We start from the raw sequence: 21476 nt of genomic DNA, 5'->3' as shown, positions 1-21476 counted from the left end.
CTCTCAGTAGACCTGCTCTCTCAGCAGGATCGCTTATGCCAAAGACAATCCTATCTTTTTTTAAAATTTAGAGTACCCAATTATTTTTTTTCCAATTAAGGGGCAATTTAGTGTGGCCAATCTACCTAACCTTCACATCTTTTGGGTTGTGGGGGTGAAACCCACGCAGACACGGGGAGAATGTACAAACCCCACACGGACAGTGGCACAGGGCTGGGATTCGGACCCGGGTCCTCAGCGCTGCAGTCCCAGTGCTAACCGCTGTGACACCGTGCTGCCCGACAATCCTATCTATAATGAGATACTAGTTTCTTACCTAAAATCCCTTCTCACCCTTTCTGGGCCCAACTTCTGACACAGGCCAGGTGAGCACTCACCTGAGGCCTTCTGATGGGGACTGCAGAGTTGGAAACAAAGAGGCCACACCCACCTTTTTTATGGCACTATCTGCTGTAAACCACTTTTAACCCAGGAAGGAAGTAGGTTTGTAAAGTAAGTGGGTAGGTCTTGGTGGGGGGTGGGGTGGGGGGTGGGGTGGGGGTGTGTGTGTGGGGGGGTGGGGGGGGGCGTGGTGTTATTCGTGTTGCTTATTTTATTATTAGGAGGTTGGCATAGTGTTCCACAAAGACCGCAGTATAGCATTTACTTAAACAAAACTGTGATTTTATTTACACTACTAAATCTGGGATTTGACACTTGGTCTTTAAGAATACGGGGCAGCACGATAGCCTTGTGGATAGCACAATTGCTTCACAGCTCCAGGGTCCCAGGTTCGATTCCGGCTTGGGTCACTGTCTTTGCGGAGTCGGCACATCCTCCCCGTGTGTGCGTGGGTTTCCTCCGGGTGCTCCGGTTTCCTCCCACAGTCCAAAGATGTGCAGGTTAGGTGGATTGGCCATGATAAATTGCCCTTAGTGTCCAAAATTGCCCTTAGTGTTGGATGTGGTTACTGGGTTATGGGGATAGGGTGGAGGTGTTGACCTTGGGTAGGGTGCTCTTTCCAAGAGCCGGTGCAGACTCGATGGGCCAAATGGCCTCCTTCTGCACTGTAAATTCTATGATAATACAGAATTGATCAGTAACATCCAACTACACTTATCTACTGCTAATCTCACTACTGGTATGAATTATAATCTAACCTTCTCACACTAACTGCTCTTATGACTTTCACTAGCTATCTCCTACATACACTCCTCCCCTAAGGTATAGCATCACTGCCTTGTATAGTTATATCTGCAGCTCCCTGTAGTGGCTATTCTCGACTCTACATTAACCCTTGTAATGCTGATAGTTATGATAATACAACGGGTGGATGTCGGTTTGGTCGGGAAAGGTGTGGAGTGATCGGCTGGGGGGGGCAGGTAAATCGGTAGATGGAGAATAGGGGCTTTGGTCAGGGGTGGTGCGCAGTCATAAGGATGTGGTCAAGTGTTGCAAATGAGGTGTGCAGTTGGGAGAGTGTGCAATTTAGGATGTGCAATTGGTTGAGGTCGAAGAGGGTTGCAGTCGGGGGGGAGGTGTAGTCAGAGAGTGTGCAATTGGGGGGGTGCGGATGGGAGTGCAGGCAAGGGTGGACTGCAGTCAAAGGCTCCCATGCAGGTCAGGGGGCATAGGGGATCCGCTGCAGGGGTCGCAGGGGTAGTCAGCATGGTGGGGCGTTAGTGGACAGAATGTGCCAAGGTCAGGGGGTCCCATACAAAGTTGAGGGGTTGTGCATCAGTTCCCATGGGGGGTTGTGCGTCGGCGCCCATGGGAGCCGAAGGGGAGTGGGGATAGATCCCGGCGATGCCAGAAGATGTGAAATGATGTGTGGGGTGGTCGAGAGATCCTGTGGGATCGAGCAGGGTGTAGTGGGTGATGGGGTCCGTCGGATGTCCTGTATGGGAGATTAGGGAAGGTCAATATAATAGTTACCCAGAACCTACAAATGATGTTAATTCTTCTAACATTTTCTGGGTAACTATTGCTGGAAGACAGTTGGAAGTATCTGTAGTTTGCAATTAAAATCTAATTTCCAGATGTTTCCCAGTGCAGAGAATTGCCCATCACAAATTTGAATCAAATTGCACACAGCAAACAAAGGTCCACAAACAGCAATGTTTCCCAGTCATCCAATCTACAGATAGTCAGAAACTGGACTAATCTGAAAATGCACTCTCCGGGCCCTTTGGAAGCCCCAACATAAGGAGTCTGTGGGAATTGCCCAGGAAGTTTGAATTTCTTTTTTTTTAAATTTAGAGTACCCAATTCATTTTTTCCAATTCAGGGCAATTTAGACTGGCCAATCCAGTTAGCTGACACATTTTTGGGTTGTGGGGGCGAAACCCATGCAAACACGGGGAGAATGTGCAAACTCCACACGGACAGTGACCCAGAGCCAGCATCGAACCTGGGTCCTCAGCGCCGTCAGGCCACAGTGCTAACCACTGCGCCACCGTGCCGCCCTAGAAGTTCAAACTTCTGATGGGTAATTCCTCTGCTGCTGGGATTCCTCCAAAACATTCTCCATCTCTGAGTTAGAGTCAGAGAATTTGGGCAGTTCTGACCTGTTTACCTGGATAGTTACCAAGGAAATGTTAGACAGAAAAAAATCTAGGCCTGAATTTTCAGAATGGTGAGGCCTTGGCACCCATCATCTGGAGAGACGGTGTGGAAAGCATTCCCGCCGACTCCGACAGGCCAGCTGCCATTTTATGCTCCATTGAGTGTTGAATGGCAGCAGGCAAGACTTCTATCTTCACTTGGAGAGCTGTCAACCAATCGAGCCCCAGCCCCTCAAGGCACAGTGCTAAGTGGCCAGCAGAGGCACTGCAGTGCGATACCTGAGACTGAATACCGCATTTAAGGAGGCGGCATGGTAGCACAGTAGTTAGCACTGTTGCTTCACTGCGCCAGGGACCCGAGTTCGGTGCCCGCTTGGGTCACTGTCTGCACATTCTTCCTGTGTCAGCTTTTCGCAGTAACTTCATTGCAACGTTAGTGTAAGCCTACTTGTGACAATAAGGATTATTATTATTTTTATTAGGATTGTAAGTACCAGTCATTTCAGGGAGGGGAGGGGAAGATAGGAGATGGCCTGGTGTGTTGGGAATGGGTCAATCTCTGTGTCAGCACGGCCAGTGGGAGGGAGCGAGGGAGGGCTGTATCTCCCCTGTCCCTGAAGGGAGATTGCTCCCAGATGAGGTCTTCTGATGGGGCCGTGCACTAATTCTTTCACCCCGCCCTCCTCCCCAACCATCCCTCCCGGGATCGAGGATGAGAACACTTTATGTTTCCCACCCCCAGTCATCGGTCACGATACAGCCTAAAAATTGAGGATGGGTGAACAAAGGCCTTTAAGTATCCACCTAAGGGCCTTAATTGGGTATGGATGGGCTTCCCGTCTGAGGCCCTGCCCGCCCCAATGTAAAATCGCATCGCGATTGAGGCAGACAGTATCCATTGGCGGGAGGGGAGGTGGGGTGGCAGTGACGAGGGAATCCCATTCCTCCTATCTTATGCTCCCCCCACCTCAGCCACCTCAGAACCCACGGGGAGTATGAAATTCTGGTCCTAATATCTGGGTAAATATACAACTGACCCTCTCCCAAACACTAATCCCCGCCCCACCCCCTTCAGAAAACTATAAAATAGCATGAATACCCCGACTAACCCCGACGCCAGACTTCCCTTAGCCACTTACTACCCTACCCACCTACCGCCCTACCCACTTACCTCACCCACCTCAACCTTTTAGGCACCCGGACTCCCTCACCTACTTACCTTCTTTCTGTTACTTTTCAAAGAAGCTTTTGGACATTGAACTCTTTACTTTCTGGAATACACCGGCCAGTGCCGTATAAAGGGGAGGCAGGGCTTTTGTCAGGATTCTCTCGGCTGTTCCCTCCAAGGATTGCTGCACCTGGTCATTTCCCATCAGGCATTTGGCCACATAAATTGCAGGAATATAAGTGTATATTATTTTGTCTGGCTAGGATTGGAAATACGGGGCTGGATTCTCCAATTTTGCGGCTAAGTCCCGGCGCCAGCGTGGAAAGTATGGCATTCTATGACACCAAAATCAGCATCGACCCTTCACCGATCCCCGGACTGGTGAGGGTCTTGCTGCGGCGATGGTTAAAACTCCCAGCTCCCGCGCCAAAAACGGCCGGAAAATGGCCAGGACGAGGCTGCACAGGACAAGGTGCACGGCGCCGAGCTGCAGCGGTTGGGCCACAGAACATGGCGTCAGCCACGAGCGGACCCGACCTGCCAGATAGTGCCCCTCTGGATCCCACCTCGCCACCCGCCCCAGTTCCCCCAGTTCCCCCAGCCCTCGCCGAAGCCACCCTGGCCAGCAGAATGGCTCCCCTCGACTGTGGCGACGCTGGACACAGTCCAGCAAAAACTGGACTGTGTCCAGTTGACGAAAACTGAGAGCACAAGTGATCCACGCTGTCGTGAACTCGGTCCATTGGGGGCGGAGCATCGGGGGAGGGCCTTCAGGTGACGTCCTGAGGTCGTCCCAATGGCGTACTCCCCGATGACACCGTTTTGGAGGGGGCGAAGCATCTGAAAATAGGCGCCGCCCCCATTCTCCGCCCGATTGCCGATTACGATATCGGCGTCAGGCAACGGAGAATTCCGCCCACTGTTTTTGACCCTGATCGGAGGGTTTGGGCTACATAGTGTTTTAGTGACACCAACCAGAAAGTTCTGGAAAAACTCAGCAGGTCTGGCAGCATCTGAGGGGAGGGAAAATTGAGTTAATGTTTCAAGTCCAGTCAAGGACACAGAACGTTAACCCTGTTTCACGTTCCAGTTTTTCCAGCATTTCCTGGTTTTGTTTCACATTCTGCAGTATTTTGCTTTTATTTTAGTGTTTTAGTGATATGGGTTGAGGGATAAACATTGTTCAGGGCACCAGGGAAAAGTGTCCCAGCTCTTCTACAAAAATAGTCATGGGATCTTTCACATCCACCTTAAAAGGGCAGACAGGGCAGCACGGTGGCGCAGTGGTTAGCATTGCTGCCGCACGGCACTGAGGTCCCAGATTCGATCCCGGCTCTGGGTCACTGTCCGTGTGGAGTTTTCACATTCTCCCCGTGTCTGCGTGGGTTTTGCCCCCACAACCCAAAAGATGTGCTGAGTAGATGGATTGACCACATTAAATTGACCCTTAATTGGAAAAAATGAATTGGGTATTCTAAATTCATTTTTAAAAAAGGCAGACAGAACCATCTATTTAACATCTCATCTGGATAATTGCAGAACACTCCCTCAGGACTGCGCACATTTGCCAGCCCAGATATTTCTGCTCAAGTCTCTGGAGTGGGATTTGACCCCACAGCCTCAAGGAGAGGCGACCTGCTAACTGAGGCACAACTGACAGCAATTCTTTGGAGTGAAGAAAGCACACTGAAAAATGACAGTATCTTTGCTCAGATTGAATAATTGGGTAGAATCTACAGTGAATTTACATTGTGCAGGAGCGGGTAAACTAGTGTCACCAAATGAGTTTTTTCTTAGTCTGTGCTAAGTTATTAATTGGATTCAGACTAGCTGTGAAAATCTGTATTTTTTCAATGACAAGTGTTCTGAGATATAACCGTAGAGGAGGTTGTGGGGCGCAATGGGTAGCTTCCCTGCCTCTGAGCCAGAAACTCCATGTTCAAGTCCCACTCCAGGACTTCATGGCGTTCATGATGCAGCCAAACAGGCTGAGTGTCAAGCTGCAGGAATTCCTTCCAACATGCCAATGGCTGACAGTAAGAGCGGGAGAGACTCTGGTCAGCCATGCTCGATGTGGAGCAGTGTCATTTAGGCTATAAGCCCCTCGTAAACCTGTGGGAGCACGAGGAAACACACCGGAGGCTTCCAGTAGTAACAAAGGAGTTTATTGATGCAAAGCAAAGGCTGGTGATAATACAAGCACAGAACACAATAGGATGGGTCCTGTCTCTTTGTCTCCGAGGTTCACACTACCCAGGGTCCTGCTCCGAGGGCCCTGTGCAAACTCGCGTGATCTGCCAGGCTTGCCCCCTTAAAGGGGCTGTGCTACCGCACCCTAACCCCTTCCTCGAAGTCCCTTAGAAAGTTTTAAACAATAACGATGTACAGATTCTATATACATGACAGAAGACATATTGTCGAAGTTCATCAAAAGTGTCAATCAGACCAGGGACCTTCCAGTCCTTCTGGACCTCTGTCGCCTGCCCCACAGTCTCGATATCCTTCGATGTCGTCAAGTTGTCAATAGCCAGCAGTATTCAGGAGGCACCGCCTCAACAAGAGGGGAACTGGCCTCAGCAGCCTCCACAGACTGGGTGGATTCGGGATTTCTCAGCTCCTGAACATGTATAGGAGTGTCGACAACACTAGTGGGATTCATTCACCCCAAATTAGGGTTCATCGTAAGACACAGGCCCTGACTGGGACACAATCCATCCAGCTAACCAAAGTGGTCCTGAGGCGAAGTTATGAACCAAACCCAGGTGGCCTAACCAGAATGACCTGTCGCCCCTCTGCGTAGCCCACTGACTCTTCTGGGAGACGTGGCATGCCTCCACCCTCCCCGCCAAGTTTGGAAACACGAGATCTAAAAGTATTCTGAGGCAATGGCAGTCGATGAATAGCAAACACTCGGCACAAGGTGCCCATCATGGCCACCGAGGCCATTGTCCCCATCTCCTGTGTAGACAGCCACTTGGACTGGGCGTCCACCAAAACTAAAAGCATCCTGCCCAGGAAGGACTTACATAGTCAACATGGACCCAGGTCTACGGGCCGACCTGGGCACGCCCACGAGAAGAGAGTGCCCGACGGAGACAAGGGGTGACATTGCTATACCAATTCTTTAATGGCTAATCTATCTCAATCAGTTTTTCCAATAAGAAATCTTACAACACCAGGTTAAAGTGCAACAGGTTCGTTTCAAACACTAGATTGTGGAGCACTGCTCCTTCCTCAGGTGTTTTTCTAATGTAGTTTCAACCAGGAGTTTCTTCTGGATATTGAGGTTATGGACCCCACAAACCAGTCGGTCGCGCAACATGTCACTCAGCGCAGTCCTGAACCAGTAGTTCTCAGTAAGCTCACAAAGCCTGGTTATGAAGGCTGAGATGGACTCTTCATTTTCCCTGCTCCCAGGGCCCCGTGCAAATTTGCAATTGGCCAGGGTTTGCTTATTCCTGCACGGCTGGCCCCCAAGCCAGTCACATGGTCCGTCAGGCCGACCCCCTTAAAGGAGCCACACCATCACAGACCTGTTCCAGGAATAACTGGCTATAGAAACAGACAAAAGTCTGCCTTACTAGGTACAGGAAAAGAATTGGAATGGAATAACCCTAGGCTGATGATTTGTGCTACAGTCAGGAAGTAAAATCAGGACCTTCGATGTTATTGAAGGGGAACACCTCAAGAACATTTATTTTCTAAATATGAAATACTGGTGATATCAAATTGCTTTGAGAATGGTCTCAAAGTGATTGCTTTTTAAAAAGAAATTAGAGCACCCAATTATTTTTTCCAATTAGGGGGCAATTTAGCATGGCCAATCCAGCTATCCTGCACATCTTTGGGTTGTGGGGTTGAAACCCAAGCAGACATGGGGAGAATGTGCAAACTCCATGCAGACAGTGACCCAGGGCCCGAATCGAACCTGGGTCCTCAATGCCGTAGGCAGCAGTGCTAAACACTGCATCACCATGCCACCCTTAACCAATCAGCGCTGATGGCAATGGAGTCAAGTTATGGCATCTGCCAAAAGTTGGAAAGAAAATATTCCTGTTTGCAATCCGAGAGAAGAATTGATTCCAACCGCAGTTTAAAAAACAGTATTTACAGATTCTGTTCATTGTCTGGCTTTCATACCCTGGGGCAAAGACTGTATGCAGAATTTTGTATTTCTGAGCACAGGGATTTAAGGCTATTTCTCTTTAAATGGGAAAAGGGGTAACATATTTTCTAAAGATTATAAACTAAATGTCGGGAGGACATCTGTTCCGGTTCATTTGGTAATCAGATGGGATGAATTGTTTGGACTATCAGATGTAGTACATTGTAAAAATGTAATCAGGAAATAGAACAAGCCACCTAATTGTGTCCCTTCAACCTGTTCAATGACAAACTTCCCATATTTGTTGATGACTCTATTAGTCATGTCAGTATGATGTCTCATTTTGTCACATTATTATCATTATGGTCTGTGAGCTTCCCATCCTCAAAATGAAGTACAAATATATCAGCATTCATCTAATCTGTCTCTATCACCTGCTGTTTGAAAACCACTTCCTTCTCAGGCAGTCCCTCGGGATCGAAGATGACGGGCGCTATTCTCCCCCCTCACGCCGGGTGAGAGAATCGCCAGGGCGCCGCAGGAACCATGCCACGCCGCCCCGACCCCCGCACACGATTCTCCCACCCCTCGGAAACCAGCGGCACGCGATTCGCACCGGGCCGCTCGGAGAACCGGCGAGCGGCGATTCTCCACCGGATGGGCCGAGCGGCCGCTATGACACAAAAGGTTCCCGCCGGTGCCGTCCACCGCTGGTCGCAGCCGGCGGGAACACTGCGGGAACGCTGGAGGGGCGGCCTGTGGGGGGGGGGGGGGGGGGGGGGGGGAGGGGGGCTCCTTCACCGGGGTGGCCTCCGATGGGGTCTGGCCCGCGATCAGGGCTCACCGATCGGCGGGCTGGCCTCTCCCCCCGGGCCTACCTCCTTCCGCACGCGGCCCCAGAACACCGGCTCCATGTTGGTGAGGGGTCGGCGTGCGTAAGACTTTCCCTGCGCATGCGCAGGATTGGGCTGTCCCAACTGCGCATGCGCAGGTTGGCGCGGCGCCCATTTGGCGCCGTGGAAGGACGCTGGAGCGGCGTGAACTGCTCCCGCGCAGTGCTGGCCCCCTGTGGGGGCCAGAATAGGTTGTGTCCGGGCCCTGTTTGCGCCGTGAACAGTTGGCCTCAATATCGGAGAATCGCCCCCGATGACTTGCAATCCGGTTCAATGGGTCAGATGGCTTATAAATCCAATGTGCGATCTGCAGACCATGTCACATGCAGGTAGGTGGTGCCTGAAGGGTTGGGTAGACATTTTGTTTGGATAATCGTGTGCTCTCTCTGACGTGTAGACTTCACCTTTTCACATTCCCGATGAAGACCCTCCATATCATTAGGGGCGGTACGGTAGCACAGTGCTTCGCACTGTTGCTTCACAGCGCCAGGGACCCGGTTTCGATTCCCGGCCTGGGTTACTCCCCATGTCTGCGTGGGTTTCCTCTGGGTGCTCCGCTTTTCCTCCCACAGCCAAAGATATGCGGATTAAGTGGGTTGGCCATGCTAAATTGCCCTGTAATGTCCAAAGGTTAGGTGGAGTTGCTAGGTTACCGGGATTAGGGTGGAGGTGTGGGCTTATGTAGGATGCTCTTTCCAGGGGCCGGTGTAGACTCAATGGGCCAAATGGCCTCCATCTGCACTGTAAATTCTATGATTATGATGTGTCCGGTCCCTTCCCGAATGAGCCTTCTACATTTTGTTTGGTCAGGTCACAAGCCAGGGTTTCCCATGATCTTTTCCGAGGACATCCATGAATATTTCCGCTGTCCTCTTGGGGGTCTCCTGCAGCAACCAAGTTCTGAGCAGAGCAATTGATCCGGGCTTCTTGTGTCAGATATACAACCGATATGTCCCGCCCAGCAGATGTGATTTTCAGCTTCTCTCGAGGCTGGAAAAGTTGGTTAGGGAGATGATATTGCTGTTAGACCATGGTTCTTGCCACCAGATTTAAAGGATCCTGGGAAGGCACTGCTGTTGGTGCTTCTCCAGTGTTGTGAGACACCTGGAGCACAGGAATCACTGCTTCCTGATAAACTATCAACCTCAGACTCAAATAAACTTTTATCCTCAGTCAGCTCAAGGCTGGGCTGGTGCATTGGAGCCTTCTATATCTGCCTTCATTTGGGAGGAGTCTCCCAAGATATGGAAAATTATCCGCACTTTCCAGGATCTCTCGATTGACCTTAATCGATGGGGAATGTGGCGGTGTGGGGGGCGGGGTGGAGATGTTTTGCTGTGGGTGCTGGTTGAAGACAACCTTAGGTTTTCTGGATATTTAGTGAAAGGTCCATTTTCTTTTATGCTTTAGAGAAGGAGCTGAAATTGACCTGGAGCTCAGTTTGTGAGTGAGTGTGCACACAAGAGTCATCTGCACAATGAAGCTCTTTTGATTTGATTTTTAAAATTTGATTAGATTTATTATTGTCACATGTATTAGTATACAGTGAAAAGTATTGCTTCTTGCATGCTGTACAAACAATGCATACCGTACATAAGGAAGGAAGGAGAGACTGCAGAATATAATGTTACAGTTATAGCAAGGTGTAGAGAAAGGATCAACTTAATACGATGTAGGTCCATTCAAAAGTCTGATGGCAGTAGGGAAGAAGCTGTTCATGAGTCGGTTGGTACGTGACCTCAAACTTTGGTATCTTTTTCCTGATGGAAGAAGGTGGAAGAGAGTATGTCCGGGGTGCGTGGGGTCCTTAATTATGCTGGCTGCCTTTCTGAGGCAGCGGGAATTATAGATAGAGTCAATGGATGGGAGGCTGGTTTGCGTGATGGACTGGGCTACATGCACGACTTTTTGTAGTTTCCTGCGGTCTTGGGCAGAGCAGGCTCCATACCAAGCTGTGATACAACCAGAAAGAATGAGGTTGCAGTAGATTTGGTTTTGGATTGAAGGCAGCAAATGTTGAACAGGTTCCCATCTGTTCTGTAGATTATCTCCCCACCTGTGGATAATTTGCTGGAGACATGCTGCAGTTTTACATACAAATATATGAACATGTGAGTTTAGGAGCAGGAGATGGCTATTCAGTCCATCGAGCCAGTTCTGTCATTTGATAAGATCATGACTAATCTGATTGTGGCCTCAACCTTACTTATTTGCTCACCCCCAATAACCTTTGAATCCTTTGTTACCCAAGGACTTATCCAGTTCAACCTTAAAAATATTCAATGACCTGCCTCTATCCCTCTCTGGGGAAGAGAATTCTACAGACTAACAACCAACCCTCTGAGAAAATATTTATCCTCGTCCCCATTTTAAATGGGAGACCCATAATTCTAGTCTCTCCCACAAGGTGAAACATTCTTTCAACACCCCCCACCCTGTCAAGTCCCCTCAGGATCATATATGTTTCAAAAAGATCACCTCTCACTCTTCCAAGCTCCAATGGATACAGATCCAACCTGTCCAACCTTTCCTCATAAGACACCCCCTTCATTCCAGGAATCAGTTAAGTGATCCTTCGCTCCACTGTTTCCAATACAATTATATCCTTTGTTAAATACGGAGGCCAAAACTGTAAACATTAATGAAGCCTTCTTGTGGCACTAATAAAGATTCTTATTATTATTAGATGTCTCACCAATGCCCTGTACAATTGTAGCAACACTTCACTACTTGCAATAAACAGTACCATTGCATTTTCCTCCCTAATTACTTGCTGTACCTGCATGCTAACTTTCTTGTGATTAATGTACCAGGATACTCAGATCCTCCTGTACTGAAGAGTTCTGCAATCTCACTCCATTTAATAATATTCTGGTTTTCTATTCTTCCTGTCACAGTGGAAGAGTTCACATTTTCCCACATTACACTCCATTTGCCATATTTTTTTCCACTCGCTTAACCTACCCATATTCCTTTCCAAACTCCATATGTTCTCATCATACCTCATTATAAAATCTCTGCAGTGCAGTAGGACGCCATTCAGCCCATCAAGTCTGCACCAACTCTCCAAAAGAGCACTATACTAACTCTCCCATCTACCCCGTCCTATCCCCATAACCCCATAATCTAACCTGCACATCTTTAGACTGTGGGAGGAAACCGGAGCACCCGGAGGAACCCCGCACAGACATGGGGATAACGTGCAAACTGCACACTTTATGCTGTGAGCTTAATGCTGCAGGATCGTTGCTTTTCTCTTGAGCTGCAATTAAGTTTCCAGTCAATGAAATCTTTGCGCTTATGGTCACTTATTCCTGTATCTCTTGGTTTTCGTCAAACCTGTCATATCCCCCTGAAATCCACCCCCTCCTCCATTTCTGTCATAATTTTGTAAGATATAGGAGCAGAATTAGGCTATTTGGCCCATTGAGCCTGCTCCGCCATTCTATCATGTCCTTTTACAATAAATCCCTAATATCCATTGATCCATCATTGGTGGCTCTACCTAGACCCAAAACTCTGGAATACACTCTTTAAACTTCTCCTCCTGTCTAACTCTCTTCTCATTTAATATTCTCCTTCACACCCATCTCTTTGCCTAAGCTTTTGGTCATCTGTTCCGATATATATTCTTTGCCCTTGGTGTACATTTTAGTCTATTTGTGCTCCTGTGACGCACGTTAGAATGTTTTACTACTTAAAAGATGCTAGTTACTGAGCATTTCTACCATTTACAATCTTCACATAATAAAAGTTATACATAAGCCAAAATGACTTTGAGGGTGTCACATTGGTCTTGGACTATAAGTACAGTAGGTGACAACAGCCCATTTTAAGCCAATGCCCAAATTTCTACCCCATGGAAGCGAATTGAAAAGAGACTCAGAAGGGATATCAAATCAATTCACTGCCATTAAATTTGCATTACCAATAATCCATTGCACCCCCAGAGCCTTTTCAAGGAGCCAAATTCCATTATCAGCCTCTTCTACTCAGAAGCTCACGATGAAGTCTGGAACATAGGACTCAGGAGCATGAGTAGGCCATTCAGCCCTTTGAGCCTGCTGATCCATCAGATTAGATCATGGCTGATCTTGGTCGTGCCTCAACTCCACTTTGCCATCTTCTCGCCAAGAACCCTTGACTCCTTTCTCCATCAAAAATATGTCTAACTCTGCCTTGAATAAATTCAATGACTCAGCCTCCAACGCTCCCTGGGAAGAGAATTCCACGGGTTAATGACCCGAAGATCGAGGAAAAAAATCTTAATTTCCGTCTTAAACGGTGGATCTCTAATCCGTAATTTGTGTTTCATCATTCTGTCTCTCCTGCAAATTGAAACATCCTTACACTATCTTCTCTATCAAACCTTCTCAATTTATATGTTTCAATTAGATCACAACTCACTCGTCTAAATTTTTCAAAATTCATTGCACAACTGGCAGAGGAGGCTGACAATTGGAAGTGCCTCCCCCGGATATGCCACCTATCACTTTTGCGGGCATGGGAATGGATTAGACTTTGCCCAAACATGTTTTGTGGAGGCACCTGCCCATTTATAAGAGCAGCTTCCTCCACCCCTCTCATTTTGGTGTCCCAAGTATGTGAAACATGACATGAGCAGGTTAGACCTGGTACAAACAGGTACAAACTTTGTGGAGTCCTTTAGCAAGGTGGGATACCCTTTTGGATATGAAGGCTATCCCATTTGATATGATCCTGGGGCACATTTGGCAGAGGTCAGATACCCTCTGGGGGATGTCAGGTACCTCTTGGGAGAAATAACATGCCGCTTAGGATTGTTAAAAGTAGACATGAATGTACATAAATTAATTAGCTATCAAGCACATTGGAACTATCCAATTTGTCAAAATGGATTGTCAAAGCCACAGTCAAAGGTGTCAAAATTAACTGGAAAAGACAACTGTCAAGCTGTCAAAACATTTAAACTCCTGCCCTTTAAACCTTAAAGAAATATCTGAAGTGCTTTAAAAAAATAATTGCTTGCAATTTCACTCTGTTGACATAAGCTTGAGGGTTACCATTACTATATTAGTGCTGCATGACTGATTTCACAACCTTCCATTATCACAGTAGGGTGCCTACCATTTCACAGTTTGGTTGACAACTGCAAGATTGTTTCGAGTGGGACGATCAATTCCAATGCTTGTTTTTATAAAGTGTGATGCACTTTAATGAAATGTTTCTTCTTATGAGGGATTTTGTAGTTCAAGGAATGTAAATGTAATAAATGGAATTTTAAGACTGAATATTTTTAAATAAAGTCTGCAATAGGCAAGAATTTTATATTATTTAATCTTCATACAACACCTGAGGTATGCCCATGATGGGTGAGTTGGCACATTAGATATAAGGGTGAGTGGGGGATGGGTTGGCACCAAGTTGGTATTGCAGTATAAAGGATCATGGGTGGGAAAGGGGGAATGAGGTGGCATTATATGTATGGGGGCAAACGGTGATGGGAAGAGAGACGTGGATTACCATGGAGTGTGTGTGGGGGTTGAGGGAGTGTGAGGGGTGAGGGCAGGAGGGCTGTTTTATGTTTTATTGTGGTTTGCAAACTTCAACACAGTGCTGGCGTACCAAGGGGCAAGCATTCTTCCAAGCCTGCCTCCGTACACAGCAGGCATTGTATTTGTTCCCGAGTCTCCTGACCTGACTTTCAGAGACCCGTGCCAGCCCAAAATGAAAATCATCGCTCCTGGGTGACTTTCGCCTGTGTCGAAATTGCTGAGGCAGGACACACCCGAGTCTGTGTTCCCAATTGGGAGCGAAAACCCAGGCCTGATTGTCCGTCCAACATGGGGAGCTGTTTACACTTATTTACTTACTTCTTTAGCACTCACCACTTTGCTTATTTCTTCAGCTCTTCTCCGTGCAAAGCGTTGTAGAATTCTGGAACTCTCTCCCTCATTGGCTGCGGCCACTACGTCAATTGAAACTGGCAAGACTTGAGATTGATAGAATTTTGTTAGTTAAAGAAATCAAAGAGGATGGAGCCAAGTCAGCTAAATGAGCTAATGGTATAGACCAGCCATGATCTAATCATATGGTGGAGGTGACTTGAAGGGTTATGTTCCCACTTCCCCAATGGAGCTCAGCAATGGGGAAGATCGTTGCATTTGCGCCTAATATGGGGCCAGCGGAATCGTTGACCTAAGCTGCCTGACTGCTGCTCTGAAAGAATGGCTGACCTTTCAGTGCAACTGCACATGGGTAGGTGTAAAAAGAAAAGAAAGGTTGCTTTTCTAGAGCACCTTCCTTGCAGTACCCCTCAGTCCCACAGTGAAATGTCAGCCCAGATGATGTGCTCAAGTCGCTGAAGCAGAACTTAGAACCAATGACCATTCTGACCCAGAGGCGAGAGAGCTACGAAATGAGCCAAACTGGCAGTAATCTCCTTGATGTAAACTGCACATCTGCAGGCTGAATATATAGTCAGATCTACTCAGACTGTGTATTCTAAAATAAGCATATTGCTGGCATTATTCCAAATTTTGCAAATTGGTACTAGAATCACATTACGCTCTGTATATTATCTGATGGTGTAATCATTCCTATTAAGGTAAGTCTGATTAGAAAAATACTTTAGCCCATGAGAGTTATTGAACGATATAATATTTATTATGCATTAAGCAAGTTAAATTTTAGACAACTTTATTAATGCTAACCCACCAGGATAATTTAGAGGGTGTTAGCAGTGTTAGAATGAGGGAACCTTGAAGATGTGATGAAGTTAAATGGCAATGTGCCCTAAATGGTTGGTAGTGGAAGAGGTTGGGTGAGGTAGGATTTTGGAAAATCAATCCTACTTTGGGATGTGTTCATTCTTTGGAAATTGCCATGTTCCCACTTACTCTCCCCTCCCTCCACTTCACTTTCCATCCCCTCCCCGTTCCCTTCTGCTCCTTTCCTTCCCCCACCCCCTTCCCTATATTCAATTTGCATCCTTTCTCTTTCCAACCTCGTACTTCCCTCCCTTCCCTTGTCCCTTTCCCTCATCGTGTGCAATTTTGGTCTCTACATTTCAGAAAGGATATAATTTCATTGCAGGCAGTATAGCGAAGGTTCACTGCAGTGATCCTGGGATGAGGGACCACTACGGATGAGAGGTTGAGAAAATTGGGCTTATATTGAGATCAAATTGAGGTATACGAGATGATAAAAAGTATGGGATAAAGTCGACGTGGAGCAGATGCTTCCTCTCCTGGGGCATTCTAGAGTGAGAGGGCATAGTCTTAGAATATGAGGTAGCAAATTTAAAACAGAGTTGAGGAGAAACTTCTTCTCCCAAAGGGATGTGAAACTGTGGAATTTGCTACTCCAGGGTGGGTTGGATGCTGGGAAAGTGAGTAAATTTAAGGAGGAATTAGCCAGATTTTTAATTGGTAATGTCATAATATGCACCCATGCACATCATGAGGTAAAAACAGGCAGTGACAGACACCCAGGTTAGCCAATCAACATACAGGAAAGAACACAACCAATCACCAGACAGAACACTAGAGGGGGGCTTCCAACTATAAAACACGCGAGGCATCAGCACTCCGCCTCTTTCCATTGGTGACAACTGTAGTGACAGTCAGGGTGTATATGTCAGTCAGCACCTTCTACACGTGGATCAGAGCTAGCCTGGTCTAGTAAGTTAGAGTTAGTACACTTAGAGTAGTAGAGGGTCAACCCACAGCCAGCTGTGTGCATTGTTACAGAAGTTCAATAAATCGTATTGAACCAACGCCTACGTTTGGTGTATGCTTTACAGTTCATCTGCATCCTGTTGCAGTCCGTGTTACCCCAGGGTGAATAACACGACAGGTAATGGGTTGAAGGGTTATGGGGAATGGGCAGGACGGTGGAGTTAAGGCCAGGATGAGATCAGCCATGATCAAATGGTGGAGCAGACTCGATGGGTCAAATGGCCTAATCCTGCTCCCATATCTTATGAATTTATATCCTCTGGAGTTCAGGAGAATGAGAGATAATCTCATTGAAACATACAACTTTTTGAAGGATCTTGAGAGGGTGGACGCTGAGCCATTGTTTCCACTGGCCAAGGAATGTAAAACATGGGGGCACAGTCTCAATTAAGGGGCCGATCATTTAGGACTGAATTGAGAAGGAAATCACTTCATTGAAAGGGTTGTGATTCTGTAGAATTCTCTGCACCAGAGGCTTATGGGTGTTCCATCATTGAACATATTTAAGATTGGGTCAGATTTGTGGTCTCTCAGGGTATTAGGGGATATGGGGAGTGAGCGTGACAATGGAGTTGAAGCTCAGGAACAGCCATGATCTTATTGAATGATGGAGCAGACTGGACGGACCATATGGTCAACTCCTGCTTTTATTTTTTTATGTCTCATGTTCCCCTCTTTTATCGTCCCAGGTTAGGTTGAGTTCTACGCTAACTTTCAGGTCTCACTTGGTGCTACACTCTAGAGTAGGGAGCAAACAATAATCCAGGGTGCCGTGCTATCTGATTGCTATTCAGCAACCTCGGCTGGTAAACGTACAGATGTGAGTATCAGGTGAGGACATGGCAAGGCTCAGCTTTGGTACTTTCTATGGCCTTCCTCATCCATCCACATCCCCTCTCTTGGTGTGAACGCATGGAGGATGGACACTCTGCTGAGGCACTGACCATCCTGCAGCACCCGTGAGGCTATGGGTGGGATCCTCCGGCCTCCCAGCCGCGTGTTTCCCGCGTGTTGTTCGCTGGCGGCGGGATTCTCTGCTCCCGCCGCTGTCAATGGAAATTCCCATTAAAGCCACTCCACGGCATCGGGAAACCCTCAGGTAGGGGTTCACTGCCGTTGGGACCAGAGAATCCCCCCCCCCACCAGTGAACGGCCGGAGCATTCCGGCCTATACTTCAACATGAGGCCAGAAGGGGAGAAAACTCTGGGCAAATCAAGATGGGGAGGTACGATCAGTGCTGTGGGGCACCCCCCCCCCCCCCCCCCCCCCCCCCCCGGGTCCGGGGAGCAGTGTAGGAAGAAGCTGCACAACCTCACTTGGGCTGCCAGGGTAAGTGCCACGAGGGTGCCCCCGGGTCACAACCAACCCACCACCCCCACCCCCCCCCAGGCACGAGGGGGGGGGAGTAGGGGGGCGGTGGTCAGGGTGCCCAACGTTGTACTCGGCCCACATGAGCACCACGACCCCCTGGGGAGATGCCATGGCGTGGCTCCAACTGTCTCCCCACCCAGCATTAATATAGATATCTGCACGCCCTGATGATACCCGCCTAATTGTGATGCTTTATCCAACATCCCACCCCCCAGACAAGACAGCTCACAACCATCGTGAGCGTATGAGAACCGGAGGGGGTTCGCCTGTGCTGCACCCCCTAAACCGTCACGAGCAGAGGGCCCTGAGCTTCGCTGGGGGATCCGCCACCCGGGAGGTCGCGCCATGCCAGGTCAGAGGCACGGAAGCAAGTGAGACAACCCTGCATGTCCTTCGCCCCCCCCCCACTCAGTCCGTCCTCGCCCCCCCTCACACTCTGGCCACTGCACCCCCGATCCCCTCCCCCCTCACACTCTGGCCACTGCACCCCCGATCCCCTCCCCCCTCGCACTCTGGCCACTGCACCCTCAATCCCTCCCCCTCACACACTGCCCCCACCACCACCATACACCCGGCTCAGCGTGTCTAACGAACCCCGTATCGTTGTGTTCCCCAGGGCCAGCCGCCGAACGTCCAGGGTCGTCTCGGCCAAGACACAGCCGGCCATCTCCAACCTCAACCGCATCCAGGGACGCACGCCAGAGGGTGGCAGGAGGTCGGACAGGAGGGCCATCCTCTCAGTCCGGAACGCTGGAGGGGGACGTACAGAGGACAGATAGAGACAATACTGAGGGGCACAGGACGGACAGTGACGAAAGTGATGGCCGTGCATTGCCCGAAGGTAGGGCCATGAGCCATGACAGTGACGGGGACAGGACGGGGACAGTGGACGGTGATGCACAGAGGACGGCCACACAGTCCACGGAATCACCTGGAGGGCAACATGACATGGGCCGCATGCACCCTGCACCGGGCCATGAGGGTGACCAGGACACACCAGACTTCTTTACGGACGATGACCTAGAGCTAGCGGCAATGCTGTCTCCCACACCGTTCACCATCGCAGAGACACTCACCTCGGTTGGGTAAATAAGTGATGAGGCTCCCGGGTCACGGTCTGGTGCGCACCACACAGCCGAGCCGATACAGCAGGTGGAGTTTGGAGCAGCCGAGGGGTTGGACGGTCGGAGGGCAGCACAGGCCCAGCAACCAGCTGCCGCCCAGACGGTTCCCGGGTTCCTGGATGTACTTGACCCACCCGGACACCCGATGCAGGTGGACACCCAGGGACTGAATAACGGGATGAGGGCCATCTTCCAGGCCTTGCACACGCAGTAGGAGGCGTCCATTCGTGTCCAGGAGCAGGGAGTGGTGCCGCTCATTGCAGCCACCCAGGCCGACACCGCATGGGTGGCGTCCGCGGTGAAGGCAATGGGTGAAACGGTTTCAGCCATTGGTCAGGTTCTGCAAGGCGTCGGGCTTCACGTGCACGCATCATCCATGGACCAGGAGAGGGCTGCCCTCTCACAGGTAGCCATGCGCCAGAGCCAACAGGACATTGCCGCTGCGCTCCGGGCCCTGGCCGAGTCTCACCATGCCATGGCCCGATCCCAGCAGGCCATGGCATTGTTCCACCAGTCAATCGCGGAGAACATGGACCGCCTGGCGCACGTGATGGATGGCATAGCGCAGTCACAGGTTGAGATCGCACAGTCCCTGGCAGGAATGTCGCAGTCGCTGGGCTCCATCTCTGCGAGCATTCGGACCATGGTCGATACCGCTGCAGGCCTCCCAGGACTGGCAGTGCCATGTGTCGGTGGTGCGACGGGGTACGTCTCCGACCGCACCTCCGTCCCACAGTGAGGCCCGAGGGCCACCGGGCTCCCCGAGGGAGGAGGAGGTTCTGGGGCCCGTCCCGGTACCTCCAGCAAGGGGCGTCCCTGAACACTCGGCCCTCCCCCCGTTCCGTCCCTGGCGCATCTGTTGGGCAGCGGGCAGGACAGCGTGGCACCACGCCCGCCGAGCAGCCCCACCCATCGAAGCCGGGCCACCACAGGAAACGCGTGCCGACGGGGAGCCATGTCGCAGGGTGTGATTCTCAGCAGTCCACCTCCTCTCCTGCTGTACCATCCGGTGAGACACCTAGATGTAGTGGTAGGGCCTGTAAGGCAAAGAAGTTAGAAACATAGTAAGTTGGCACGGGTGCAGGGCACAGTTTAGTTGTAGGGGGTAGGGCATGTGTATGTGAATTTCACAATTAAACTCACTGTTGAACTTAACGTGTAAGACTCTGTGCTATGTCCAGTGCCAGGGGGCTCGTGAGGGTGACCGAGTGGCGCTGAGGTTTACGAGCGGTTCAACGTCGGTGCCGGATGTGCTGTCCCTTTCCTCCCCGCCTCCCAAAATCGGACACCGTAGTCCTCGGCACTCCGACGCCAGCTACCCCACACAGGCACGTGATGAAATGTCCGTTACGAAGGCTGTGACCACCGGGGTGGATGGTTCACCTATAGCCATGAGTCAGACCTTGGCTGGCGAATCTCAGCTCACAGCTCATCGCAGAGCGGGCGGTCATCATTCAACATGGCACTGATCACACCCGCTTACACAATCATCAATGTAGTGCAATCCCGTAGTGCCGCAGTGGTAAGGTGATGTGGAATTGGCGCCGTGTACGAGGTGCGGAGGTACGGGGGTGCGGTGGGGGGGGGGGGGGGGGGGGGGGGGGGAGGAGCCTGGGCTGCCCTCCAACCGTCCAGCCCCTCGGCTGCTCCAAACTCTACCTGCTGTAAGCGTCGCGTCGTGCAGCCTCCTGGACGTAACCAGCACCCGGGCCATGACTGTGTCCTGTGCCTCTCCCCCCACCCTGATGCCACCATCCGCCTCCTCCTCCTCCTCCTCCCCTTCGTTTGCGTTAGCTCCGGTGCCATCGGGTCCTCACCCCCCTCCCACCTCCACTCCCTCCCTCACCCCCCGACCTCCACTCCGTCCCTCATCCCCCCTCTCACCTCCACTACTCCCTCACCTCCCCTCCCACCTCCACTCCCTCCCTCACCCCCCTCCCACCTCCACTCCCTCCCTCCCCCCTCCCACTTCCTCCCTCACCCTCCCCACCTCCACTCCCTCTCTCCCTCTCCCACCTCCACACCCTCCCTCCCACTCTCACCTCCACTCCCTCCCTCCCCTCCCACATCCACTCCCTCCCTCACCCCCCGACCTCCACTCCGTCCCTCATCCCCCCTCCCACCTCCACTCCCTCCCTCACCTCCCCTCCCACCTCCACTCCCTCCCTCACCCGCCTCCCACCTCCACTCCCTCCCTCCCCCCTCCCACCTCCACTCCCTCCTCACCCTCCCCACCTCCACTCCCTCTCTCCCCCTCCCACCTCCACACCCTCCCTCCCACTCTCACCTCCACTCCCTCCCTCCCCTTCCCATATCCACTCCCTCCCTCACCCCTTTCCCACCTCCACTCCCTCCCTCACCCCCCCACCTCCACTCCCTCCCTCACCCCCCTCCCACCTCCACTCCCTCCCTCACCCCCTTCCCACCTCCACTCCCTCCCTCACCCCCCTTCCCACCTCCACTCCCTCCCTCACCCCCCCTCCCACCTCCACTCCCTCCCTCACCTCCCCTTCCACCCCCCGTTGGCCGCAGCGTTCTCGGGGAAGCCGACCC

At 50.6% G+C, this 21476-nt stretch overlaps 1 protein-coding gene across 2 annotated transcripts in view; it reads right to left on the bottom strand.

Moving 5' to 3' along the window:
- LOC140394121 (complement C1q tumor necrosis factor-related protein 1-like) overlaps window positions 1-21476 on the bottom strand; it is a 65754-nt gene that overhangs the window by 20062 nt on the left and 24216 nt on the right. The window contains exon 2 of one of the 2 annotated variants that reach the window (XM_072480994.1): window positions 14577-14680. The exons of the other annotated variant lie outside the window; for it this stretch is intronic. The gene's annotated coding sequence lies outside the window, so the exon portion shown is untranslated. The remainder of the gene's footprint in view (window positions 1-14576; window positions 14681-21476) is intronic. 2 annotated transcript variants of the gene reach the window in all.

The sequence above is a fragment of the Scyliorhinus torazame genome, chromosome 17, assembly GCF_047496885.1.
Source record: "Scyliorhinus torazame isolate Kashiwa2021f chromosome 17, sScyTor2.1, whole genome shotgun sequence".
Taxonomy (NCBI): Eukaryota; Metazoa; Chordata; class Chondrichthyes; order Carcharhiniformes; family Scyliorhinidae; genus Scyliorhinus; species Scyliorhinus torazame.
This window is presented reverse-complemented; position numbering and strand designations above follow the sequence as displayed.